At 40.8% G+C, this 16,690-nt stretch overlaps 1 long non-coding RNA gene across 5 annotated transcripts in view; it reads left to right on the forward strand.

Annotated features, from left to right (window-relative positions):
- The first annotated feature begins 387 nt into the window (after positions 1-387).
- LOC123568446 (uncharacterized) overlaps positions 388-16,690 on the forward strand; it is a 54,590-nt gene continuing 38,287 nt past the window's right edge. For 4 of the 5 annotated variants that reach the window (XR_006691821.2, XR_012421814.1, XR_012421813.1 and 1 more), the window contains exon 1: positions 2,220-2,456. This is a non-coding gene — a long non-coding RNA (uncharacterized lncRNA). Of the gene's footprint in view, positions 506-2,219; positions 2,457-16,690 lie in introns of those variants that run through there. The other variant, XR_010580612.1, reaches the window with a different exon arrangement.

Here is a 16,690-nt window from a genome sequence, read left to right on the forward strand (position 1 = left end):
GGATCCGACTCAAAATGGACAGCCTTAGCGTGGCTCGCAGGGAACCCAAAAGTGGGTCTATTTTGTCTCCCAAATCCAAAGAGACTCTGAAGAGTTTGTGTTTTATTGTGGTAAGTAGTAGCAGGTGCACAAGGTGTCTTCGTCATTCAGGGGATATTCTGACATTTCCCTGAAAGCTAGAACCTAGAAACAGCTGGAAGGTCCAATCCCTTGTTTCCACCGGGCTTGTCACCCATCATCTGACTTGGTCTGTTTTGGTAACGTATAAGTAATTCAGTATGTCTTGAGATATGTATATATGATCTATTTTTACATATATATCCCTATATAGCTGCACAGATAAAGCTGAGTATAAGTCAGAAGATTTATTGTAGACTACACTAAAGAGTTTGCGATGTATCTTGAGAGTAGTGGGAGACGAGAATTTAAAAATGATCAGATTTGCGCTTTAGCGGGACCTTCTGGCCACAGTGTGGAGCATGGATGGAGGGTGTCAAGACCCCAGGTGAGTAACTGGCTTGGCTGTCTGTGTCAGACCTGAGGGGCCACAAGTCCCAGGAGTGTCCATGGGGTGAAGACAAATGGGCAGATTCTGGAGGTGTCACTCAATTATCACTAATTACCAGGCATTATTATTCTAAGTGCTTGGGGACGACATGATGAGAGGGGAGGATAGTATCCTTTTAGAAAGCTTACAGAGGTGGAAGAGACATGAATACAATCACTGCGTAAATTATGGTAAGGAGCTTTGCAGGAGAGGAGCCTCATGCTACAGAAACTCAAAAGGGGGAAGAAGTCTCAGAGAGATAATGCCTGGGGTCTGAGAGGGACTTGCGTTCAGCACATAGGAAGGACTGAAAGAGACCAGGGGCGTAGGGCAAGAAGAGGAGTCAGAGAATCTAGCAAATGAGGCTGGTGAAGGAAAGAGGGTGGGGCCACCCCAAACAATTGAGGACAGGTCAAAGATTTGTTCTTTATCTGAAAGCCAGTTGGAGGCCACTGAAAGATTTCACATAGGAGTATGTCTTAGTTTGCTTTGACAAAGGTGACCATTATTGTCACTGAAAAATGGAAATTGACTGTGGGAGCTAAGGTGCTAGGAGACCAGGTAAGCAGGGGTTCATTCAGTCATTTCTCCAAGGAGAAAGGGGATGGCTCCAGTCTTGGGGTTGATTTTCATACAAGGGAGGAAGTCAGCTTTATGTTGAAGTTTGAGTGTGAGGAGGTGAAGAGCAGCTGTACAGAAAATGGAGATGCAGTCATGGAAGGAGCGTGGTGTGAGGCTGGATCTGGCACAGGAAATGCAGAACAATCTGGGAAGAAAAGCCTGACTTGGGGCCCGGCAGGAGGCACAGCAGAGGGCATAGGATCATCCAGGAGATGTAATTTTGGGTGGTGGTAGAGGAACCCTCTGAGGCTTCACATCTCAGACTGCAAAATATGGCATGGCTTTTATTCGGAGACTGTGGTTTGTTGACTTCCCATGACATTAACAATGACAAAATCAACAGTAAACTGCAAAATGGGTAAAAAGTTACCAAATGAAAGTCATGCATATTGTAGACCTGTGTTAAAGTCACTAGCGTAACCTCGTAAGAATACATATGTTCTATGTTTGTTTCCTTTTTACTGCAAGAAAGAATATCAAGGAATTAAAAAGCTATGATATTTTGAAATGTCAGCTCTAATTCCAGCATTCTAATACTAAGAACAAGTTAATGGGGTCGTTTTGACATTATCATTGCATTATTTATTTATTTTTAATGAATAAACTTGATTTTCAAGAGTAGCTTTAGGTTTACAGAAAAAGTGAGGAGAATAGAGTTCTGGCATGTCCCCCTCTCCACCTCACCCTCACAGTTTCCACAATTGTTAACATGCTGCATTGGTGTGGTGCATTATTACAACAGAGGAACTCATATTGAAACATTATTATTAACTGAAGTCCCTAGTTTGCCTGAGAGTTTACTCTTCTTGTTGTGGAATTCTATGGGTTTTGACAAATGTCATGTAACTACCATTATTATACCATACGGAATAATTCCACTGCCCTAAAAATTCCCTGTTCTCTCCTAGTTCAGCCCTCCCCTCACCAGCCCTTGGCAACCACTGAGCTTTTTACGTCTCCATAGTTTTGTTTTTCCAGAATGTCCTATAGTTGGAATCATACCATATGTAGCCTTTTCAGATTGGTATTCTTTCACTTAGTAATATGCATTTAAGGCTCCTCCATGTCTTTTCATGACGGGATAGCTCATTTCTTTTTAACACTGAATAATATTTCATTGTCTGGATGGACTAGTTTATCCATTCACCTGCTGAAGGACATCTTGGTTGTTTCCAGTTTTGGCAGTTATGAATACGGCTGCTATAAACATCAGTGTGCAGATTTTTGTGTAGATAAGTTTTCAATTCATTTGGGTAAATACCAAGGAATACGAATGCTGGATCATATGGTAAGAGTATATTTAATTTTATAAGAAAATGCCAAACTGTCTTCTAAAGTGGCTGCACCATTTTGCATTCCCAGCAGCATGAATGAGAGTTCCTGTGGCTTCACGTCCTCGCCAGCATATGGCGTTGCCAGTGTGCTGGATTTTACATTTTCTTTGGTGAGGTGTCGGTTGAGACTTTTTGGCCACTTTCTGATTAGGCTGTTGTGTTTTCTTATTGTTGAATCTTAAAGGTTCTTTGTGTAACTTGGATGCCCATGATCAGATATGTGTTTTGCAAAGATTTTCTCCCAGTCTGTGGCTTGCCTTTTCATGTTCTTAACAGTGTCTTTTGCAGAGCAGAAGTTTTTAATTTTAGTGAAGTCCAACTTCTCTTTTTTTCATGGATTGTGCTTTTACATGGAATTTGTCATAGTGCATTTTTATATGGTTTGTTCGATTTGAAAAGAATTTTCTTCAGTGTTATTATCTGAATTTATGTTAATTTGTACAGGGTTGGAAATATACAAATATGCATGTAATTTTTAAAAGTGACAAAGTCATCTCTAATTATACGTTAAAGTTCTTTTGTCGTTTTTATAGATTCATATTATGTTATTTTTGTTGTTATCATTATTATTGTGCTTGTTAGTATTAAGTAGCTATTTTGGCAGAAAGAGCAGTCACACTCTTGTTTTTGCCTTTGCCATCCAATGCCTTGTGTCCTGTGAGCTAAAGAAAAATAACTTGTGTTTAGAAATTATTGATTTGCATCAGTTTTGTGCTTCAGCACAGCTCATTGGTTGAGGACTGGGTTAGTAGTAATATATCAATAAAGTCATAATAAAAATGATGTATTATTTTCTCAGTTTAAACCTGGATTGTATGGCCGTCCTGTGTTTTGGCCTTGAACTGTTACATACTGGGCATTATGTTTTATTATTTACAGCCCCGTGTTGTTTCAAGACCATCACAATCGCTGGTCTCAGCAAACGGAGTTTTGCACAGTGCTTCGCTTACACAGCTGTGGGGCTCCTTGCCTCTTACCCAGATGTCTGCTGAGATACTATAACATACTGTTTCCTGAAAGAACCTTTCCTGAGTAATCAATCATACGTAAAATTCTTCCTGTTTTCCCTCCCTCTGGCCCTTCTCTCTGCTTTTCACCTTTCTTGTCACCTCGGATGCTCAAAAGCCCTATGGTTTTTCTGCCGGCCTGCTTGGTGTCTGACTCTTCTGGGAAACATCTTCTCCGAGAGGGTGGGGAGCGCCTCTGCCTGGGACAGCAGGCTTGCTAGCGCTTGATAAATACTGAGTCACCAGTGTGCAAGCTACTTTGTCAAATTCCTTTTATGGGCTTATCAAGCATGTGTTTGGCACAGGCAATTTCTGTATGTTGGTTTTGGAGAATATTATAGTAATAACAGTACTGAACATTTCTGTTTGATTCTACTACCCACCTTGTGCATTAGGCCTGGCAGGTGGCTCTTTGTTCATTTCATAAATTAGAAAAAATTATTAATTTTTTTCCCCAGCCCAGAAGCTCTTCTTTTTGGTTCATAGTAATTTTCTAATACCATTCTGTCTAAGTTAGTGTAAATTTAAAACAGAGAAAGAAAAAAATCAAGGAAAATCAACACCCCGGTTATCAAAATATGTGATGTGCCCAAGCGGCAGAGACCGGTATTTCCATCACCAGAACAGTCTGACTTGGAGGGTACATTTCAAAAGCAATTGGTGTAGTAAAGGTTCCAAAATGTCCATCTGGGGAAAAACAAAATAACAACAATAACAACAACAACAACAACAAAACCCCAGTCCGACTCTGTTTAAGCCAGGATTTTACAAATTTTTTTGATCTGTTTTACTTAAAAACGTATTAATGTTCCTTGGATCTAGTCTTCCAAGGAATGCTCTTTATAACATGTTACTTTTTGCATTGTTTGTTAATTTGTTTGCTGAGGAAACAGACAGTTTTCCAGGCCGGCTGCAGTTAAAGGTGTAGGCAGTGCTGCTCTGTTATTTGAAGGGAGCAAGACTTCACTGTAACAAGTCTGGTTATGACTCATGGAAAAAACAAAAAACAAACAAAATAAAAACAACAAAAAAATCTCTCTTATATCACCCTAAATAAAAGCAGAGTACAGGGTATAAGGTAAATCACTAATTATTCTTATGATTTCCCCAATTCCAACTGTGAATTGGATCATATCCTAACCAGATGCAGTAATACCTGGGAATGTATTCCGGAAAACATGCAGAATGAGTGGATAACAATTTATTTCTCACCTGTCTGTCATGTGCAAATATCAGTTCTTTGGAGAGGCCTTCTCCCGTCTCTCATCTCAAATAGCCACTTCTCCCCAAGGCACTCTCCAAGCTCTCACCTTATTGTTTCATACTCACAGCATGTGACACTCCAGTAACTTTTAGTTATGCGCTTGCCATTGTCGCCTATCTACTCCAGGATAATTTCCTAGAGCAGTCCCGTTCACTCCTTTGTACTCAGCACCTAGAAAATGACCCAAAGCATGGCAGGGCTGTATAAATAACTGTGGTACACAAACATGAACACTAAGTTCTTGATTCAGGACACAGTTAAGCCACAACTTTACTACATGAATTTAAAATCTAACATGTGTCTTAACTGGGCAGAGCATGGACCGAGTACACCATGCAGATGATCAAACTGTGAAATGAGTAAGTCCTATGTCACTGACGTGAGCCTGTTGGGAACGATGTGTTTAATGTAATTTAAATGATTTTGGTTTTTGAGTTTATCACCTATTACCCCAAGAACCATCACCTTAGTTAGACTTACATTGAGCTGATTAGTTTTGAATAGGTTCATTTAGAAAATTTAGATTCATTTTAATGAACTGTGAGGATGGTTGCCTGTTTCAAGTAGATTCAATGGAATTTAAAAAATCAAATGATTAGTCTCTAATCTAGGTTATCCATTTAAATGAAAGGAGTTAAGACAACAAAATTCCCAAAAATTGTTTTGATTCAATTAGTTAAAAGGAACTTTATCAGACTGTTCACATTTTATCTATTTTGAATCAATCAGGGATGGCAACCATCAAGGAGAAAATCCCTCCCCCACTTATTTATTCCAAGTAGGAAACATTTGACTTGGTGGGCAGGTGTGTATGTAACTTGCTTCTCTTTGTGATAGGGACTGTGTGTGAGAGCATCTCTGTCTGCACGAGACGTGTGTTCGAGGTGGGGGGATATGTATGTGGAGCATTCTTTAAAAAAAAAATGTAATTGAGATATAAGTCACACACCACACAACATACAAATTCACCCATTTAAAGTGTTTATTTCAATGGTTTTTAATATATCCATAGATAGGTGTAACCAGCACCATCATCAATTTTAAAGATTTTCATCACCTCAAGAAAAAAACCCCATATGGCCAGGCGTGGTGGCTCATGCCTGTGATCCCAGCACTTTGGGAGGCTGAGGCGGGCGGATCACGAGGTCAGGAGATCGAGACCATCCTCGCTAATACAGTGAAATCCCGTCTCTATAAAAATACAAAAAATTAGCCAGGCTTGGTGGCAGGTGCCTGTAGTCCCAGCTACTCGGGAGGCTGAGGCAGGAGAACGGCGTGAACCCGGGAGGCGGAGCTTGCAGTGAGCCGAGATCGCGCCACTGCACTCCAGCCTGGGCGACAGAGCGAGACTCGGTCTCCAAAAAAAACAAAAAAACAAAAAAACAAAAAACAATCCCCATACATTTTAACCGTAATTTCCCTATCTTCCAATCTCTAGACTGCCCCGAGCCCTAAGCAAGAATGAATATACTTTGTGTCTATATAGATTTCCTGTTCTGGACAATTGATATGAATGGAATTACACAATATGTGGTCTTGTGTCAAGTTCATCTATGTTGACGCATGTATCAGGACTTCATTCCTTTTTACGGCCAAATAATATTATATTGTGTGGATATTCCATATTTTTTCTTCATTTGTCAAATGATGACCTTTTGGACTGTGTACACTTGTTAACTTTTATGAACAATGCTACTATAAACATTTGTGTTCAACTTTATGTATAGACATATATTTTCGTTTCTCTTAGGTATATATCTAGGAACAGAATTGCTGGATCACAAGGCAACTCTATGTTGAATCATTTGAGGCACCGCCAGCCTGGTTTTCAAAGCAGCTGGACCATTTCCACCAGTAGTGTGTGAGAATTCTAACTTCTCGTGTATTATACTTACCAGCACTTGCTATTAGTCAACTTTTTAATTCCAGACATCCTATTGGATGGCGGTGGTATCTCATTACACTTTGATTGGCTTTAATTTAATCTGATGACTAGAAAGTTCAGCATCTTTACATGTGCATATTGGCCACTTGTATACCTTCTTGGCAGAAATGTGTATTATAATCTTCTGTCAACTTTTTAGCTGGGTTATTTATTTTCTTATTATTGAGTTGCAAGTATTCTTTATATATTCTTACACCAGTGCCTCATCTAATACATGATCAGTAAAAGCTTTCTTTCATCCCGTGGGCTGTCTTTTCTCTTTCTTCATGGCTCTTTAAAGTGTAGATTTTAATTTTGATAAAGTCCAATGTATCTATATTTTCTTTTGTTGTTTGTGATTTTAATGTCACATGTAAGAATTATTTGCCAAATACAGAGTTATGGAGATTTACTCCTATGTTTTTGCCTAATAATTTTATATTTCTTGCATGTAGACCTTTGATCCATACTGAGTTAATTTTTGTTTATGGTATAAGGTAAGAGTCCAGTTCCATTCTTTTGCATGTGGCTGTCCAGTTGTCCCAGCCTCAGTTGTTGAGAGGACTATTCTTTCCCAATCAAATGGTCTTGGCACCCTGGTTGAAGTCTAGTTGGCCATAGATAAAGGTTTATTTCTAGGTTCTCAATTTGATTCCATTGATCTACACTGCTGTCCTTCTACAGTATCCCACTGTCTTCATCACTATTACTTTGTAATAAGTTTTCAAACCATGAAGTGTTCATTCTACTTTGTTCCTCTTTTTCAAAAATATTTTGGCCATTCTAGGATCCTTGGAATTTCTTGTAAATTTTATAATCAACTTGTTGGTTTCTACCAAAAAATCCACTGCAATTCTGGTCAGGTTTGTGCTTCTATTGACATTTCCTTAAGCTCAGAGGCTCCCTCCAGACAAGTCCAGTCTGCTAGCGAGTCCACCAAAGGCATTCTTCATTTGTTGCAGTGTTTTTGATTTCTAGCATTTCTTTCTTACTCTTTCTTAGATCTCTCTACTTAGATTACCTGTGTTTTTGCATGTTGTCAACGTTTTCCACTAGAGCACTTAGCATATTAATCATGATTATTTTAAATTCCTGGTCTGATCATTCCAACATTCTTGCTGCATCTGACTCTGGTTTCGATGTTCACACTGTTCACTTTTTCTCTATTTTTTTGCCTTTTAGTGTGCCTTGTAATTTTCTGTTGAAAGCTGGACATGACATACTTGGTGAAAGGAAATGCTTTACATCAATCTTTAGTGAAGTGGAGGTGAGGTGTGGTGGAGGGAAGCGTCTCACCGGCCTCAGAGCTGGTCTTGGTGTTTGCTGATTCTGTGACCTGGACTATGACATTCACCTGTGCTTCTCGTCCCCTCTCCTCAGGTGTGATGTGATGGCTATAGATGCCTGGAATTGGCTATTTGCCTTCTCCCAGGCCCAGGCCTGCTAGGTTCTGATAAAACCCTGATAGTTAGGAGGCCAGGCGCAGTGGCTCAAGCCTGTAATCCTAGCACTTTGGGAGGCCGAGACGGGCGGATCACGAGGTCAGGAGATCGAGACCATCCTGGCTAACATGGTGAAACCCCGTCTCTACTAAAATACAAAAAAAATTAGCTGGGCGTGGTGGTGGGCGCCTGTAGTCCCAGCTACTTGGGGAGGCTGAGGCAGGAGAATGGCGTGAACCTGGGAGGCGGAGCTTGCAGTGAGCTGAGACCACGCCACTGCACTCCAGCCTGGGTGACAGAGCGAGAATCCATCTCAAAAAAAAAAAAAAACAAAACCCTGATAGTTTAGGTGCTGGTAAAATAGTTTCCCTGAGGCAGCCCCTGTGAAGACCAGAGGGCTCTGACATATTCCAAGAGGCTGCTTTCCACTTCCCCTTGTTGGGAGCCGAGGGATTTGTCTCTGACAATCCCTGTGAAGGCCTGGTAGGCTCCCAGAGATAAAGCTCACAAAAGTGTGGGGGCCCCCGCGACTGCATCCCCCTGTGTTTCTAACTATCAGACTTGTCCACACTGTTGTAGAAATCTGTGAATTATGGCTCAGGTTATCCCAATCTGTACTAGTTTTCTTTGAGATTCTGCTCACAGGTTTGTCCTCCAGTGAGCTTTAATTCTGTGTCCCCTTTTCTGTCTTTCCAGTTTTGGGGGCAGAAGGCTGTCCTGTGATACTAGCATTAAAAAAAAAAAAAAAAAAAAAAAACCCACTAACTAAAATACTTGATGGAGAATAAAAGCATGTTAGACGTTTAAGCCAAAGAGTATTAGAGGACGGTAGCTGAATATTGGACTAGGTTTTACATCACCAAATACCTCGGCTTCCTTCAACATGGATAAGTCCCTGTCAAACTCTATGGAATTTTCACAACCCAGGGAAAAAATTCGTCTGTCATTGTGTTCTTACTTCTTTGTTCTCTCTCGATCAATTCATCAACACATATTTAGGAAGAATAGGTCTCTGGCTAGACGTCTTTGTACTCCTAGGATGACTTTGGTAATGGGCCTTCCTCCTCCTCATGAGTTGATAGGAAGAAACTCCGAGAAAGTCTTAATTACACCCATCAGCCTGACTGTGTAGCAAAATCACTAACCTCAGGACCACATCTCCAAAGAAAGCAGCTATTAATTAGAATTTGTTGGTGCAGACAGATAGGGAGCTACAATTCTCAGGTGTGCAACACTCCTATTGCTCTAGGTTAGTTTTCTCATGTTTGAAAGTTATGATCTTAAGAAGAAATAGGTGTAGATTACACTTCTAGTAAATCAAATAAAAGATGAAGGCTAAATACTGTCTTGTAAGAGGCTATACAGTGGTCTGAGGACAAATCAGAAGAATTTTAAATTATGTGTGCTGAAACTCTTCTTTAATAAAGAGTTTAACTAGAGATATGAAAGACGAAAACCTAAATTGTGTGGAAATGTACATACTGACCCCAATTTAAAAGGCCAGGGTTGGAAAGGCTACACCCTGAAAGTAATGAGCCTGCTGCACCAATAGGCCTTGAAACCCCAAAAAATAAATTAGTGAAGGGAGTTTGCCAAGTGCGGAATCTGTTGAGAACTTCTTAAGAAGATTAGTATATAGCACAACCATAATTAGTGAAAAACTTCTTGGTGTTTATGTTTATCAAATTTTCTCATTAAATTAGTATTAATGAGAAGCTTTAATTTTCAGCTATTCTTAATGCTTTTTAAAAGGAAAAAAATTGTAAGGTATGTTATATGCTTTTTTCTTGAAGATTACACATATTTTCATTTTTAGACATTACATCTGCCATAGTTTGGACATGGTTTGTTCCCACCAATTCTCATGTTAAAATCTAATCCTTGATGGTGGCTGGCAAGATGGCCGAATAGGAACAGCTCCAGTCTGCAGCTCCCAGAGAGATCAACACAGAAGGCGGGTGATTTCTACATTTCCAACGGAGGCACCCAGCTCATCTTGCTGAGACTGGTTAGACAGTGGGTGCAGCCCACGAAGGGCGAGCAGAATCAGGGTGGGGCGTTCCCTCACTCAGGAAGTGCACGGGGTGGGAAACTCCCTCCCCTGGCCAAGGGGAGCTGTGAGGGACTGTGCCCTGAGGAACGGTGCATTACCGACCCAGACACTACATTTTCCCATGGTCTTTGCAATCCGCAGACCAGGAGATTCCCTCAGGTACAGACACCACCAGGACCCTGGGTTTCAAGCACAAAACGGGGCGGCTGTTTGGGCAGACACAGAGCGAGCTGCAGGAGGTTTTTTTCATACTCCAGTGGTGCCTGGAACACCAGTGAGACAGAACCATTTACTCCCCTGGAAAGGAGGCTGAAGCCAGGGAGCCAAGTGGTCTAGCTCAGCAGATCCCACCCCTCGGAGCCCAGCCTTGAAATTCTTGCTGCCAGCACAGCGGTCTGAAGTCGACCTGGGACACTCAAGCTTGGTTGGGGGAGGGGCCTCTGCCATTACTGAGGCTTGAGTAGGCAGTTTCCCCCTCACGGTGTAAACAAAGCCACCCAGAAGTTCAAACTGGGCAGAGCCCATCGCAGCTCTGCAAAGCTGCTGCAGCCAGACTGCCTCTCTAGATCCCTCTTCTCTGGGCAGGGCATCTCTGAAAGAAAGGCAGCAGTCCCAGTCAGGTGCTTATAGATAAAACCCCCATCCGTCTTGGAAAGGGCACCTGGGGAAGGGGCGGTTGTGGGGACAGCTTCGGTTGACTTACATGTTCCTGCCTGCTGGTTCTGAAAAGAGCAGCAGATTTCCTAGCCCAGCAATGGAGCTCTGCTAAGGGATAGACTGCCTTTTCAAGTGGGTCCTTGACACCTGTGCCTCCTGACTGGGTGACACCTTCCACCAGGGGCCGACAGACACCTTACACAGGAGAACTCTGGCTGGCATCTGGCGGGTGCCCCTCTGGAACGAAATTTCCAGAGGAAGGAACAGGCAGCAAACTTTGCTGTTCTGCAGCCTCCACTGGTGATACCCAGGCAAACAGGGTCTGGAGTGGACCTCTAGCAAACTCCAGCAGACCTGCAGCAGAGGGGCCTGACTGTTAGAAGGAAAACTAACAAACAGGAAGGAATAGCATCAATATCAACAAAAACGACGTCCACACAAAAACCCCATCTGAAGGTCACCAACGTGAAAGACAAAAGATAGATAAATCCAGGAAGATGAGGAAAAATTAGGGCAAAAAGCCTGAAAATTCCGAAAACCAGAACACCTCTTCTCCTCCAAAGGACCACAACTCCCCACCAGCAAGGGAACAACACTGGACAGAGAATGAGTGTGACAATGGAGAGAAGTGGGCTTCAGAAAGTGGGTAATAACAAACTCCTCCAAGCTAAAGGAGCATGTTCTGACCCAATGCCAGGAAGCTAAGAACCTTGAAGAAAGGTTAGAGGAATTGCTAACTAGAATAACCAGTCTAGAGAAGAATACAAATGACCTGGTGGAGTTGAAAAACACAGCACGCGAACTTTGTGAAGCATACACAGGTATCAAGCTGAATTGATCATGCAGAAGAAAGGATATCAGAGATTAAAGATCAACGTGATGAAATAAAGCATGAAGACAAGATTAGAGAAAAAAGAATAAAAAGGAATAAACAAAGCCTCCAAGAAATATGGGACTATGTGAAAAGAACAAACTACATTTAATGGGTGTACCTGAAAATGACAGGGAGAATGGGACCAAGATGGAAAACACTCTTTAGGATATTATCCAGGATAGCTTCCCCATCCTAGCAAGACAGGCCAACATTCAAATTCAGAAAATATAGAGAACCCCACAAAGATAGTCCTCAAGAAGAGCAACCTCAAGACACATAATCATCAAGCATATGACTAAAACACCAAAAGCAAAGGCAACAAAAGCTATATTTGAAAAATGGTATCTAATTAAACTAAAGAGCTTCTGCACAGCAAAAGGAACTATCATTAGAGTGAACAGGCAACCTACAGAATAGGAGAAAATTTTTGCAATCTATCCATCTGACAAAGGACTAATATCCAGAATCTACAAGGAACTTAAACAAATTTACAAGAAAAAAAAACCCCGTCAAAAAATGGGTGAAGGATATGAACAGACACTTCTCAAGGAAGACATTTATGTGGCCAAAAAACATGAAAAAAAGCTCATCATCACTCGTCATTGGAGAAATGCAAATAAAAACCATAATGAGATATCATCTCATGCCAGTTAGAATGGTGATCATTAAAAGTCAGAAAACAACAGATGCTGGAGAGGATGTGGAGAAATAGGAACGCTCTTACACTGTTGGTGGGAGTGTAAATTAGTTCGACCATCGTGGAAGACAGTGTAGCAATTCCTCAAGGATCTAGATCCAGAAATACCATTTGACCCAGCCATCTCATTACAGAGTATATACCCAAAGGATTATAAAACATTCTACTATAAAGACACATGCACATGTATGTTTACTGCAGCACTATTCACAATAACAAAGACTTGGAACCAACCCAAATGTCCCTCAATGACAGACTGGATAAAGAAAATATGACACATATACACCATAGAATATGATGCAGCCATAAAAAAGGATGAGTTCATGTCCTTTGCAGAGACATGAATGAAGCTAGAAACCATCATTCTCAGCAAACTAACACGGGAACAGAAAACCAAACACCCCATATTCTCACTCATAAGTGGGAGTTGAACAATGAGAACGCATGGACACAGGAAGGAGAACATCACACACTGGGGCCTGTTGTGGGGTGGGGGGCAAGGGGAGGGATGGCATTAGCAGAAATACCTAAATTAGATGATGGGTTGATAGGTGCAGCAAACCACCATGGCAGGTGTATATCTATGTAACAAACCTGCACATTCTGTACATGTATCCCAAAACTTAAAGTATAACAATAATAATTTAAAAATCTGATCCTCAACCTTGGAGGTGGTGCTTAATGGGAAGCATTTGGGTCAGGGGGGCGGATTTGTCAAAAATAGATTTACACCTTTACTGGAGGGTGAGTGAGTTCTCCCTCCATTGGTTCCCAGGAGACCTGGTTGTTAAAATGAGCCTGGTACTCCCACCTGCTTCCTCTCACCCTGTGATCTCTGCACACTGGCTCCCCTGCACTCTGCCGGAACTGTAAGCCACTTGAGATCCTCAGCAGATGCCCAGTCTTGAGCCCTTCCATCAAGCAGAATTGCAAACCAAATAAACCTCTTTGATTTATAAACTACCCAGTCTTAAGTATTCCTTTATAGCAACACTCAATGGACTATGATAATACTTATTTTGGGGAAAAAATGGAATAAATGAAACACTAATACAGTCCTACCTGGTGTGAGTACAACCACTTTGAACAGTTCTTTAGCATTATGGACTTATATTGTTCCTATCTGTCTGTCTGTCTATCTATCTATAATCTATCTATATCATAATCGACAATTTTATTCTTACATTTATGTCCAACAGAAATACACTAAAAGACATGCACAACAATGTCTATTGCTCCATAATTCATAACCCCAAACTGGAAGCGTCCAAGTGTCCATCAACACTAGAATGGACAGGTGCCTTGCTGCGTATCCATGTGCATGGCATGACGTGATTATATGACATAATGTATGACATGCCCTGATATTATGTGATATGAATGCTGTAACATGTCACACTCCAGCTCCATTTACATGGAAGAATCTCAAAAGCATGATGTTCAGCAACAGAAACCAGATACAAAGGAGCACACACTGTTTTACTTATATAAAGTTCAAAACTGGGCACCACAAGACTGTGAATGAGAAAGCAGCAAAGTTATTTCCTCTTGCAGTCATTGGGCACGGACACACAGGAATGCTGGCAATGTTAGATTTCATGACTTGGACGACTGTTTCCAGGAGAGGTCATTTATGATTATTCCTTTAACTCACCAAGCTGTACATTTATGATCTGTTCACTTCTACTTATGGCTTATGATATACTCACTTCGGTTTAACAATGTTTAAAAAAATGAATGAGATAATTAATAGAAAAGGTTACAGTGAGACCAGGGCACAGAGGTTCAGAAGGATCCAGGTACGATGAGCCATTTGGAGAACTTTTGCTTTTTGCTCTGAGAAAAATGGGAGCCATTGGAGAGCCTTGATTAGAGGAGAGACATGCTCTGATTTATATTTGTTATAATGATCATGCTGGCTGATGTGATAAAAATATACTGTGGGTTGGGATGAGAGAATAGGGTAAGGTGAAGAGTGTGTGCATTTCAAATTTTGATGCATATTGCTAAACTGCTGTTCCTAGAATCTGCAACTTCTCCACATCATCCTCTGCACAATGGGCTCTCCAGATGTTAAATATTTGTTCATTTGATGAGGAAAAGCAATAGCTGAAGGCAGTTTTAATTTACATTTCTTGTATTAGGGGTAGGATTTATCTTCTTTTCACATATTTGAGAGCCATCTGCAGATCCTTCTCCATCAACTGTCTGCATACCCATGCCCATTTTTTTTCTATTGATTCATCAATATGTTTTCCTTACATATTTGGGCATGCCCATTGCATATTAAGGGAATTAAACATGGTCTGTGATTTTAGCTATAGCTACATTTTTTCTGGGACTAAACTTAAGAAGGGCTTTCCCACTCAAAGATCATTATTAAAAATAATACCAATAATAACTTGAAAACACAATGTTTTCCTGTAGTACTCTTGCAATTTGTTCTTCCTTAAAACTTAAATCATTGTTTTATTTATAATGTATTTTTGGTATAAAGTTTTGAGAAAACAATCTGAGTTTTTTTCCCAAGATCAGCAGAGTATTAAGGAACATAATGCATTTTGGAAATCCATTGCCTGGTTTGAATTCTAACTCTGCCAATCTCTAGCTCTGGAGCTCTAGGCCATCACTTAACGGCTCTGTGCTTCTTGTTAACTGGAAAGTGGGGATAATAATAGTATCTACTTTTGAGGGTTGTTTTAATGATTAAATTAGTTCACGTACATCAGTTCAGATACACAGAACAGTGCCCAGGCATATAAACATTCAATGAACATTAACTAATATTTCTATTAATTGAGTTAATGAGTTAATTGTGTTATCCATCTCTCCCCACTTAATTTGTTGTGCTATTAATAGCAAATAATAGCTTTATATTAAGTTTTGGACTTTTTAGTCTCTTTTATTGATCATGATCACTAGTCATGAACTGGTATCACATTATTTAACTTATTGTAGCTTTGAAGTGAACTCTACATTGATCATAACAAGTAACTCCCTCCCCCATTGTTTTCTTCTGCAAAACGCTCATGGACATTGCTACTTGTCTATTTTTCCACATCCTTTAAAACAAGCCTGCTAACAAAAAACAAATCCTGATGCTATGTTATTAAATCCTGTTGTTTTTGAATTAACATGGGAAAAATTGAAATGTTTCTGACAATGATAATTTCTGGCCAAGTATGTGCTATATCTTCCACAGTCTCTCAAGAGGGCTTTCTAGATTTCCACATATTGAAATTGTATTGGCCACCTGAATTTCATTCCTCGACGTTACAGTTTCCTGTTACCAAGAGAAGCAGAGTGTGCATCGTGATGGCTGCCCAGTGCCTTTCTGCGCACTGCTCTGTGGGCCAGCCTAACCTCCCACCCCTCCTGGCCCTCCCCAGGGCTCTGTCACCTGCCTTCCTCACGGCCTGGTTTGTATTTGGCTTTGCATAAGGAGGAGTGTCACTGACAGGTGACTGCGGGTCCCTGTATTTCCCCTGCAGTGACCTGGTGCGAAGATTAGGGAAGTGACTGAGCACGGCTGTGACTAGAGCTCCCTGCTGGGCAGCCCTTTTCCTTGACCCACGCTCCAAGGACATTCTCTCCTCCTGCTCCCTCGGGTCCAGGGTGGAACAACTTCTCCTTCTTATATCTTAATGTTCCTTGTTGGTTTATTTTTGCTCTCTGAATCACTCCTTCATTACATTCTCTCTGAAACCTCAGCTGATGTGTCCTCTGCTTCTTGTTAGTACCCTGAAAGTCACAGAGTTTTTTTATACATTGTCTGAACAATTGTTTGAATACATAAAGTATATTCATATCTGTAAGCTAACTTTTTATTTAGCCCCCTTGACATTTCTCATTATTTAAAACATTTGTCCTATTGGTCTCTAGTTTTTCTGATAAGATCATTATCAAATAAACATAATCTTTCTTCTTTCTTTCACTTTTATCTTTTTTTGGTTTATTTTTTAAGTCCCTCCCCTCAATTCCAATTAGATTGGCTAATATCTTCACATAAAATCACGTAATATCGTCACATAAAAATCCCAGCTGGCGAGTAGCTGGGATTACAGGCATGTGCCACCACGCCTGGCTAATTTTGTATTTTTTAGTAGAGACGGGGTTTCTCCATGTTGGTCAGGCTGGTCTCGAACTCCCGACCTCAGAATAGACTAGAAGGGATAGTGTCCATTCTTGCTTTTGATTTTACTAAACGTGCTTCCAGTGTCTTCCCATTAGAAAGACCGTGGGTATGGCAGCTTGGATCACCCAATGCCAG

Source organism: Macaca fascicularis, chromosome 13, assembly GCF_037993035.2.
Source record: "Macaca fascicularis isolate 582-1 chromosome 13, T2T-MFA8v1.1".
Taxonomy (NCBI): domain Eukaryota; kingdom Metazoa; phylum Chordata; class Mammalia; order Primates; family Cercopithecidae; genus Macaca; species Macaca fascicularis.